The sequence below is a fragment of the Arachis ipaensis genome, chromosome B1 (genome assembly GCF_059453495.1).
Source record: "Arachis ipaensis isolate K30076 ecotype BB chromosome B1, ASM5945349v1, whole genome shotgun sequence".
Taxonomy (NCBI): Eukaryota; Viridiplantae; Streptophyta; class Magnoliopsida; order Fabales; family Fabaceae; genus Arachis; species Arachis ipaensis.
In genome coordinates this window covers 103515840-103525897 of record NC_142436.1, presented here as the reverse complement: position 1 = coordinate 103525897, position 10058 = coordinate 103515840, and the positions used below count along the sequence as shown (strand labels likewise).

General features: G+C 38.9%; 1 non-coding gene across 1 annotated transcript; it reads right to left on the bottom strand.

Moving 5' to 3' along the window:
• Positions 1-332: 332 nt before the first annotated feature.
• On the bottom strand, positions 333-440 carry LOC148577718 (small nucleolar RNA R71). Its single transcript, XR_015904106.1, has one exon. It is a non-coding gene; the product is annotated as a small nucleolar RNA R71 (small nucleolar RNA).
• Between the last annotated feature and the right edge of the window lie 9618 nt (positions 441-10058).

The following is a 10058-nucleotide window of genomic DNA, read 5'->3' as shown; positions in this document are numbered from 1 at the left end:
ATTTACATGGAAGAAGCATCTCAATCCATGCCATTGGAGCAAATAATTTTGAGCTGAAACCTCAATTAGTTTCTCTGATGCAACAGAACTACAAGTTTCATGGGCTTCCATCAGAAGATCCTTTTCAGTTCTTAACTAAATTCTTGCAAATATGTGATACTGTTAAGACCAATGGGGTTGATCCCGAGGTCTACAGGCTTATGCTTTTCCCGTTTGCTGTTAGAGACAGAGCTAGAATATGGTTGGACTCCCAACCTAAAGACAGCCTGAACTCTTGGGATAAGCTGGTCACGGCTTTCTTAGCCAAGTTCTTTCCTCCTCAAAAGCTTAGTAATCTTAGAGTGGATGTTCAAATCTTCAAACAAAAAGAAGGTGAGTCCCTCTATGAAACTTGGGAGAGATACAAGGAACTAACCAAAAAGTGTCCTTCTGACATGCTTTCAGAGTGGACCATCCTGGATATATTCTATGATGGTCTGTCTGAATTATCTAAAATGTCATTAGACCATTCTACAGGTGGATCCATTCACCTAAAGAAAATGCCTGCAGAAGCTCAAGAACTCATTGACATGGTTGCAAATAACCAGTTCATGTACACTTCTGAAAGGAATCCTGTGAGTAATGGAACGCCTCAGAGGAAGGGAGTTTTTGAAATTGATACTCTGAATGCCATATTGGCTCAGAATAAAATATTGACTCAGCAAGTCAATATGATCTCTCAGAGTCTGAATGGATTGAAGGAATCATCCAACAGTACTATAGAGCCATCTTCTGAAGAAGAAGCTTATGATCCTGAGAACCCTGCAATAGCAGAGGTGAATTACATGGGTGAACCCTGTGGAAACACCTATAATCCCTCATGGAGAAATCATCCAAATTTCTCATGGAAGGATCAACAAAAGCCTTAACAAGGCTTTAATAATGGTGGAAGAAACAGGTTTAGCAATAGCAAGCCTTTTCCATCATCCACTCAGCAACAGAAAGAGAATTCTGAGCAGAATCTATCTAGCTTAGCAAATATAGTCTCTGATCTTTCTAAGTCCACTGTAAGTTTCATGAATGAAACAAGGTCCTCCATTAGAAATTTGGAGGCACAAGTGGGCCAGCTGAGCAAAAGAGTCATTGAAACTCCTCCTAGTACTCTCCCAAGCAATACAGAAGAAAATCCAAAGAGAGAGTGCAAGGCCATTGATTTAACCATCATGACCGAACCTACAAGGGAGGAGGAGGACGTGAATCCTATTGAGGAAGACCTCCTGGGACGTCCAGTGACCAATAAGGAGTTTCCCTTTGAGGAACCAAAGGAATCTGAGGCTCAATTAGAGACCATAGAGATTCCATTGAACCTCCTTTTGCCCTTCATGAGCTCTGATGAGTATTCTTCCTCTGAAGAGGATGAAGAAATTACTGAAGAGCAAGTTGCTAAGTACCTTGGTGCAATCATGAAGCTGAATGCCAAATTATTTGGTAATGATACTTGGGAAGATGAACCTCCCTTGCTCACCAATGAACTGAATGCATTGGATAGGCAGAAATTACCTCAAAAGAAACAAGATCCTGGTAAATTTCTGATTCCCTACAAAATAGGCACCATGACCTTTGAGAAGGCTCTGTGTGACCTGGGGTCAGGAATAAACTTAATGCCACTCTCTGTAATGGAGAAACTAGGGATCTTTGAGGTGCAAGCTGCTAGAATCTCATTAGAGATGGCAGACAACTCAAGAAAACAGGCTTATGGACAAGTAGAGGACGTATTAGTAAAGGTTGGAGGCCTTTACATCCCTGCTGATTTTATAATCCTAGACACTGGGAAGGATGAGGATGAATCCATCATCCTTGGAAGACCCTTCCTAGCCACATCAAGAGCTGTGATTGATGTGGACAGAGGAGAATTAGTCCTTCAACTGAATGAGGACAACCTTGTGTTTGAAACTCAAGGATCTCCTTCTGTAACCATGGAGAGGAAGCATGAAAAGCTTTTCTCACTGAGAGTCAACTAAAGCCCCCACAGTCAAACTCTAAGTTTGGTGTTGGGAGGTTCCAACCTTGCTCTGATTATCTGTGAGGCTCCATGAGAGCTCACTGTCAAGCTATTGACATTAAAGAAGTGCTTGTTGGGAGGCAACCCAATATTATTTAATCATATCTATTTTATTTTCTTTTTGTTATTTCGTGTTTTATTAGGTTGATGATCATGTGAAGTCACAAAAACTACTGAAAAATCAAAAACAGAATGAAAAATAGCATTGAAAATAGCACACCCTGGAGGAGAGCAGTCTGGCGTTTAAACGCCAGAAACAAGCATCTGTCTGGCGTTTAACGCCAGAAACAGGCACCAAGCTGGCGTTTAACGCCAAAAACAAGCATCTGCCTGGCGTTAAACGCCAGAAACAGGCTACATTTGGGCGTTTAACGCCAGAAACAAGCAGCAATCTGGTGTTAAACACCAGGATTGCACAGCAAGGGCGTTTTACACGCCTAATTGGAGCAGGGATGTTAAGTCCTTGACCCCACTTGATCTGTGGACCCCACAGGATCCCCTCAGGATCTGTGGATCCCACAGGATCCCCACATCTTCTTCTCTCCTCTTCACACCTTTTCATAACTCTTTTCCCCAAATACCTTTCACCAATCACCTCAATCACTCTTTCCCATCACTTCTTCATCACTCACATCCATCCTCTCTTCCCCATTAACCCCACCTTCCTTCAAATTTCAAACTAATTTCCCTCCCAAATCCAACCCTAATGGCCGAACATTACACCCCCCTCACTCCTATATAAAACCCTCATTCTTTCTTCATTTTCACACAACACAATGATGAGCGGATATTTTATACGCTTTTTGGGGTTAATTTCATATAGTTTTTAGTATATTCTAGTTAGTTTTTAGATTATTTCCATTAGTTTTTAGGAAAAATTCATATTTCTGGACTTTACTATGAGTTGTGTGTTTTTCTGTAATTTCAGGTATTTTTCTGGCTGAAATTGAGGTAGCTGAGCAAAAATCTGATTCAGGCTGAAAAAGGACTGCTGATGCTGTTGGATTCTGACCTCCCTGCACTCAAAGTGGATTTTCTGGAGCTACAGAACTCGAAATGGCACTCTTCCTTGTTCTTTAAGTTACTGTCCAATTTACTTTCTGCACTTTAATTTTCCTTGTCATTTACTTTCTGCTGCATCAATTATCACACAAATGTTAGCTTGACTAAACTAATCACCCACTAAAGTTGCTTGATCCATCAATCCCTGTGGGATCGACCTCACTCCCGTGAGTTTTATTACTTGATACGACCCGGTGCACTTGCTGGTTAGTTTTGGGTGTTTTGGAGAAATTCGTTTTTCCATAAAAATATCCCATCAAGTTTTTGGTGTCGTTGCCAGGGATTGATTTAGATCAACAATGATTATGTGGGTGAGAAGTCTAGATCAAGCATTTTCTTTATTTTTGTTTTCTGTTTCAAAGTGAAACCAAGGTGTTTGAGTTTTTGCCTCACTAAGAAATTCTCATCTCTGATATGAGTAATTTCAATTTTCCTTGGTTGTGTGTTTTACAAAAATCAAATGGAGTTCAACTCATCTTATGATCAAACAAATTCTATGGGATATCACCCACCATCACCAATCTCTAATGATGGATGGGAATATCACCAAGAAACTTCAAATTCTGGGCTCTCCAATTCATGGAGCCATGCTTTAGAACCATAAGATGAGAAAGAAAATCATATGGGATATTTCCCTCCACCACAAAATGATTCAAGTCATTATTCCAATGGTGGCTGGGAGTATTACCAAGAAACTGCAAATTCTGAGCAGTCAACTCACATGAGAGATTGTCCAACCTCACCTCCCACTTCTACATTTGAAAATTCTTCATCACCTAAATATGCCTCAACACAAACTTCCACGAACCTAGGCCTCTCAAAGCTAGAGATCATGTTTGAAAAATATGAGAGGGAGGCGCAAAGATCTTGGAACGAGCAAGAGAATTCATTCAAAAACATAGAAGTGATGGTAAACCAATTGTTAAGTGCAAGGGAGAAGGTGGAAGAGCAAAATGAAGATCCCCTTCAAAAATCTAGAGAATTGTTGAAAAGACAAGAACAACTCATGGAGGAACAACAACAATCCTGGAGAGAAGAAGAAATCCGTCTTCAGAAGATGGATGAGCAATTGGAGAACATGGGGAAATGCTCGGATCCACTAAGAAAGGAAAATGAAGACCAATTTGTGAGTGAGGAAGTGGAAAAACAAGATGAGGAGGCTACTGCATCAAGTGAACTTTCAATGAAGAATGAGGTGGTTAAAAATGAAACTACACTTGAGATGACAAAAGAACATGAAGAATCACAACTCTCACAAATTTTCCTGACCCAAAAACTCTCGACAATTGAATCTGTGATTGAAAAATATGAAGAGGAGATGAAGAAATGTTGGGAAGATCAACAAACCTCCTCAATGAAAAAGCTATTAAGTCAAATGTTGGGTGCAAGGGAGGAAGTGGAAGAGCAAGAAAGTGAGAAAGACAACCAAAGAATTCCAAACTCAAGTGAAGCAGAGAAGTACATGAAAGAAGAATCCACAGAACCACCATTGCAAGAGACTCTTGATGAAGACAAAACTCCAACAATCACACAGCAACCAAGTCATAAATTCAAGGAAGTGAAGGCAATTAACAAAAGCACCAAGAAGAGGATTGTGACCAAGATACCAAGGACAACATTCATGAGAAGGTCAACTGCAAACAATCCTCCCCCTGATCCAGCAAGCAAGCTCAATCAAGCCATGTACAAAAGAAAGCTTGCTGAGAGGAAACCAAGACAGGGGGCAATAGCTGAATCTTCTCCTCCTTTGAAGTCATTTCTCTTAACAAATTGGAAGAAGAGGAAGAAAGTAAAGAACAGGTAGACAGTAGGTACATTTCTTTTCCTTGCTTTGTTTAAATTTCAATAAATTGGCATATGGTTACATTCTAAGTTTGGTGTTGCCTTGCAACAAATTGTTTTCAATATTTTTGGATGATTGCATCAAATCAAAAATGAAAGTGACACACCAAGATTCTAAGTTTGGTGTGCCACCTATTTTTCTATGCAAATCATTCAGCAACACCACTTGTCTGCATAACCATAATGTCTTTGCAGTGTTAATTTTCTTTTGGTTTGATATTTTGTTATTCTGTTTACTTTAGTTAATTCTTTGTTTTTAATGCTTTCATTTTAGTTTGCTTATTTGCTGTGTTTATTAATACATCACCAAGAGAGCTTTATTAATGACAGATTCTTGGCTTAGTGATTGTATTTAATAAAGAACAGTTTCATTTGCTTGGTTTTAATTCAAATAAATGGACATAGGATTGCATTCTAAGTTTGGTGTTGCTATGCAACACAATTTGCTTCAAATCTTTACTGGATACTTGCATTGATTCCAAGTGAAAGTGTCACACTAAGTTTGGTGTGCCACTTATTCTTTATGCAAAGTATTATGCTCACCTTCTTAAGCTTGCAATCACAATGTCTCTGTGTCTTGTGCCTTGATTATTATCTTTAATTTTGCTTGCTTGAAACACATGTACTACTAACATTTCTTGTGTAAGACATTCATGATCCATCTTAGCCCCATAGCCACGGTTCTAATAGTTGCTTGAGGATGAGCAAGCATTCTGAGTTTGGTATGGGATGGAGGAGAATGAGAGGAAAATGACAACAATAGAGAAGATGAACTACAAGGTTGTAAAGTTCCTTTTCCTCTCATTTATTTCAAGCACTATAAACTGCATGATTGTCTTTACCTTCTCTGTATGCATGTGTGTATGAAAAGGCATAGTTTGATTTCTAAATTGCAACATGGTGCTGTGCCATTGTGATTACCAACTTGAGTTTTGTGAATTCAAAAGCAGTAAAGCATCATGATCATAAACAAACAAGGAACTAAAGAAGAGTTTAGCATGTGCATACAAGTATTGGAAAGCTAGTATGATTAATTGTTGCTCAATTGCATTGGATTTTATTTAATTGAAGTTTTCATCTAGAACATTTTGTGAAATCTTTTAAAATCATGAAAACCTTGAAGAAGCAAATGCAAAATAAAGCAAGAAAAGAAAAAGGGAAAGAATGAAAAAGCTGAAGGCTCTGAGTACCAATGGCAATTCATTTGTTAAGTACTTGTGGTGTTTATGTATCAAGCCAAATGCTTGAAAACAAAACACTTAGAAGTCAAGGTTAGGCTCAAAGTGCAAAAGCACTCCCTCAAAGCTCAAGGCTCTGAGCATCAATGATTAGAGAGTCAAGAAAAGAAAAGAAAAATGAGCTTAATGAAGTCCTCTGATCAAATGCTTGTGGTGCTTATGTATCAAGTGGTAATACTTGAAAACAAAGCATTTAGAAGTCGTAGCTTTGTTATCAACTCATGGGGCAAAGCACCGAAAAGGAGAAGCTAATAAGAAAATCAAAAGCTTGTTTCAAGGAAGAAATATAAGAAAAAGATTTCATAAATTGAGCTAGATGGAAGCATCAATCATTTACATTTCTTTTGTGATTGTAGCATGCTTAGAAAACTAGCTTACCATGAACATTGAGTTGCTATTCTTCTTGCCTTGGATTGTCAATCTTTATTGCATGATTCTTTTCTTGCTTGGGGACAAGCAAGGTTTAAGTTTGGTGTTGTGATGACATGTCACCATGTCATGTTTTTCTATGCTTTTTCATTTGTTTTCAATAGGTTTTATGCACTTTCTTGAGCCATAAGCAAGCCAATTTGGTAGATTTTCATGTTTCCTTTTATTTAATCAACCATGTATGAATTCATGCTATTTCATGAGGTTTTATGCTATAATTGTCACATATTATGAAAGAATGAATATCTCATGATTTTGAGCATAGCTTTGATGTGTTTGGTTGATTAATGATAGGTGAAGAAAGCTTGGAGAAAGGTTGAAGCAAGAAGGAATGGCTAGGAGGAAGAGAGGACAAAAAGTTTGAGCAAAAGTTTGCCTCAAACTTTAACTCAAACTTTTGGATTAATTGAAAATGAACCAGGGAGCAAAAAGCTGGACCAAAAGTTAGCCTCAAACTTTTGTGCAAACTTTTGGGCAAAAAGCTGGAGCAAAAGTTAGCCTCAAACTTTTTGGCTAACTTTTGGGCAAAAAGCTGGAGCAAAAGTTAGCCTCAAACTTTTTGGCTAACTTTTGGCATCACAAATCAACACCCTGGAGAGCAAAAATTTGCGCCAACGTTAGCCGCGCATGAAAAACACACCCTGGAGAGCAAAAGTTTGCGCCAACGTTAGCCTCTAACTTTTTGGCTAACGTTGGCGCCACAAGGCATGCAAGGGGTATACTTCCAACAAGAATAACTTGAGCTACAGAGCTCCAAATGAGGTGATTGAAAAAGCAATGGAAAGTAGGAATCGAGAGCTTTCCGAGCATATATGGCACTGCATGGTGGACACTAAAATTGAGGGAGAAAACTGCCCCGCAATAAGCATAAACGAACATGGTGGCAACCTGCAGTGAGGCCAACTGACCTCTGCACCTTCGACGGAGTATAACTCGAGCTGTAGAGCTCCAAATGATGTGCTCCCAACGGCATTGGAAAGTAGACATCCAGGGCTTTCCAACAATATATAATAGTATGGGGTAGACAATACGTTTGAGCCTTCAAAACTGGGGTTTTCGACCACGTTTGAGGCAAACTTTACCTCAAACGTTGGGCACCAAAGCCAGCGACCTTGTCCTCTTCAAAGGAGCATAACTTGAGTTGTAGATGTCCAATTGAGGTGATTCTAATTGGGTTAGAAAGCTGACATTCAGAGCTTTCCAACTATATATAATAGTCTATAGTAGGCATAAAATTGGCAACGTTGACAAGAGGACAAAGTAGCGCCACATACATGCACTAGGGGAGGCCAACGTTGGAGCAAAAGTTTGACCCCTAACTTTTGCCCCAACGTTGGTATCAGCAAAAGAGGGTGGCTGATGTGAAAATTTGGAGTAAAAGTTTGCCTCAAACTTTTACTCAAATTTTTACTCAAGCTTTCATGATTCCAAACCCGGTTCAATTCGGTTCTTCTCCAAACTCCAAGAGCAATCAACCAAGGCCTCTATCAACCCAATTCCATCAAGAGCAAGGGCCCAATTGACACCACTCAAAGGCACAAGAGATAGTTAGAATAGAAATTTCATTTTAATTGTAATTTGTTTTTATTTTGTAAAAATGCCTATATAAGGCATCATTCTCATTTTAGAAAGGAAGCCCGAATAGAGAGAAGAGGGGGGGCGAGCTCCACTAGGGAGCATTAGGAATACAGAGCTCTCTCTCTGAGTTTCATTTTCTGTTTTGAATCTTGAATTGAGATTAGAAGGAATTCTGTTTTCATTCTCTATTTGCAACTTCTCTTTACTTCTTCTGCAATCTTTTTTTAATTCTCTGCAACTTTTCTCTTGTTGGATCAAGGAAGGATCCACTCCTGAGATCTTCAACATCCTTTTAAATTTCTGCAAATTAAGCACAGTCACTTTGCTCTCTGATCTCCTTGTTCCCAATTTACTTTCCAGCACTTTTGTTCCTCTGTATTTTACATTTGAGCCACTGTGATCTGGATTTACTTTTCATGCAATTTTAATTTCCTTGCAATTGTTCTAAGCTTTGATTTACTGCTTTCATTTAATTTCCCTGCACCCAGTCCCCTTTACTTTCATGCAATTTACTTTTCTTGTAATTTAAGATTCTTGCTATTTTACTTCCTTGTTCTTTAAGTTACTGTCCAATTTACTTTCTGCACTTTAATTTTCCTTGTCATTTACTTTCTGCTGCATCAATTATCACACAAATGTTAGCTTGACTAAACTAATCACCCACTAAAGTTTCTTGATCCATCAATCCCTGTGGGATCGATCTCACTCCCGTGAGTTTTATTACTTGATACGACCCGGTGCACTTGCCGGTTAGTTTTGGGTGTTTTGGAGAAATTTGTTTTTCCATAAAAATATCCCATCAGCATGACAGAAAGCTGTCATCTAGAATCTTTGAGCCAGGACAGAAGGTTCTACTGTTCAACTCTAGACTCAGGCTATTTCCTGGGAAATTGAAATCCCGGTGGATGGGACCTTACGTGATTACAAGTGTATCACCATATGGTTATGTGGAGCTTCAAGATATTGATTCTGATAAGAGGTTCATTGTCAATGGACAGAGAATCAAGCACTATCTTAAAGGCAACGTTGAGCAAGAGTGCTCAAGGCTGAAGCTAGACTAAAAGCTCAGCAAGGTCCAGCTAAAGACAATAAAGAAGCGCTTGCTGGGAGGCAACCCAGCCATGGGGCATCAATCCTCTAAGCATTTTGCCCTATTTTTATTTTTATTTGTTTATATAAAGTTCATTGATAACAAGGTAAAGAATCAATTGCATAAGTTCACAGGGTTACAGAAGGATTCTGCACACAAAACAGAGAAAATGAGCTCACTGGCAAGAAAACGCCAGTAAAAATCTGTTTTGGGCATTCAATGTCCAACAGAAGCATCCACTGGGCATTGAACGCCAGTGAGGATAGCCATCTGGGCGTTAAACGCCAGAAAGAAGCTCTTTCTGGGTGTTTAACGCCAGATTTACAGCATTCTGGGCATTCAGAAAAACGCCCAGTAACAAAGGACTTCCTGGCGTTCAACGCCAGAAAGAAGCAGCAGCTGGGCGTTGAACGCCCAGGAGAGGCAGCATTTGGGCGTTGAACGCCCAAAACATGCAGCGTTTGGGCGTTCAAACGGCAGGATGGTGGGGAGGAGGTAAATTCATTTTTTCTTCATATTTTTCATTTTAATCTTAATTTTCATGCTTCAATTCATGATTTCTTGCATAAACATGTTAAGAACCCTGATTTCTAAAATCCCTAATTTCTAAAAAGCCTACCTTAAAAATATCAAATGTATCTTAATCCATAAGCACAAACCCTCTTTTGCAAATTCAATCCAACTCTTTTTCAAATTTTCAAAACAAATCTAAATTTTTTTCAACTAATATCTTTTTCAAATCTCCACATTATCTTTTTCAAAATCTAGATTTATCTTT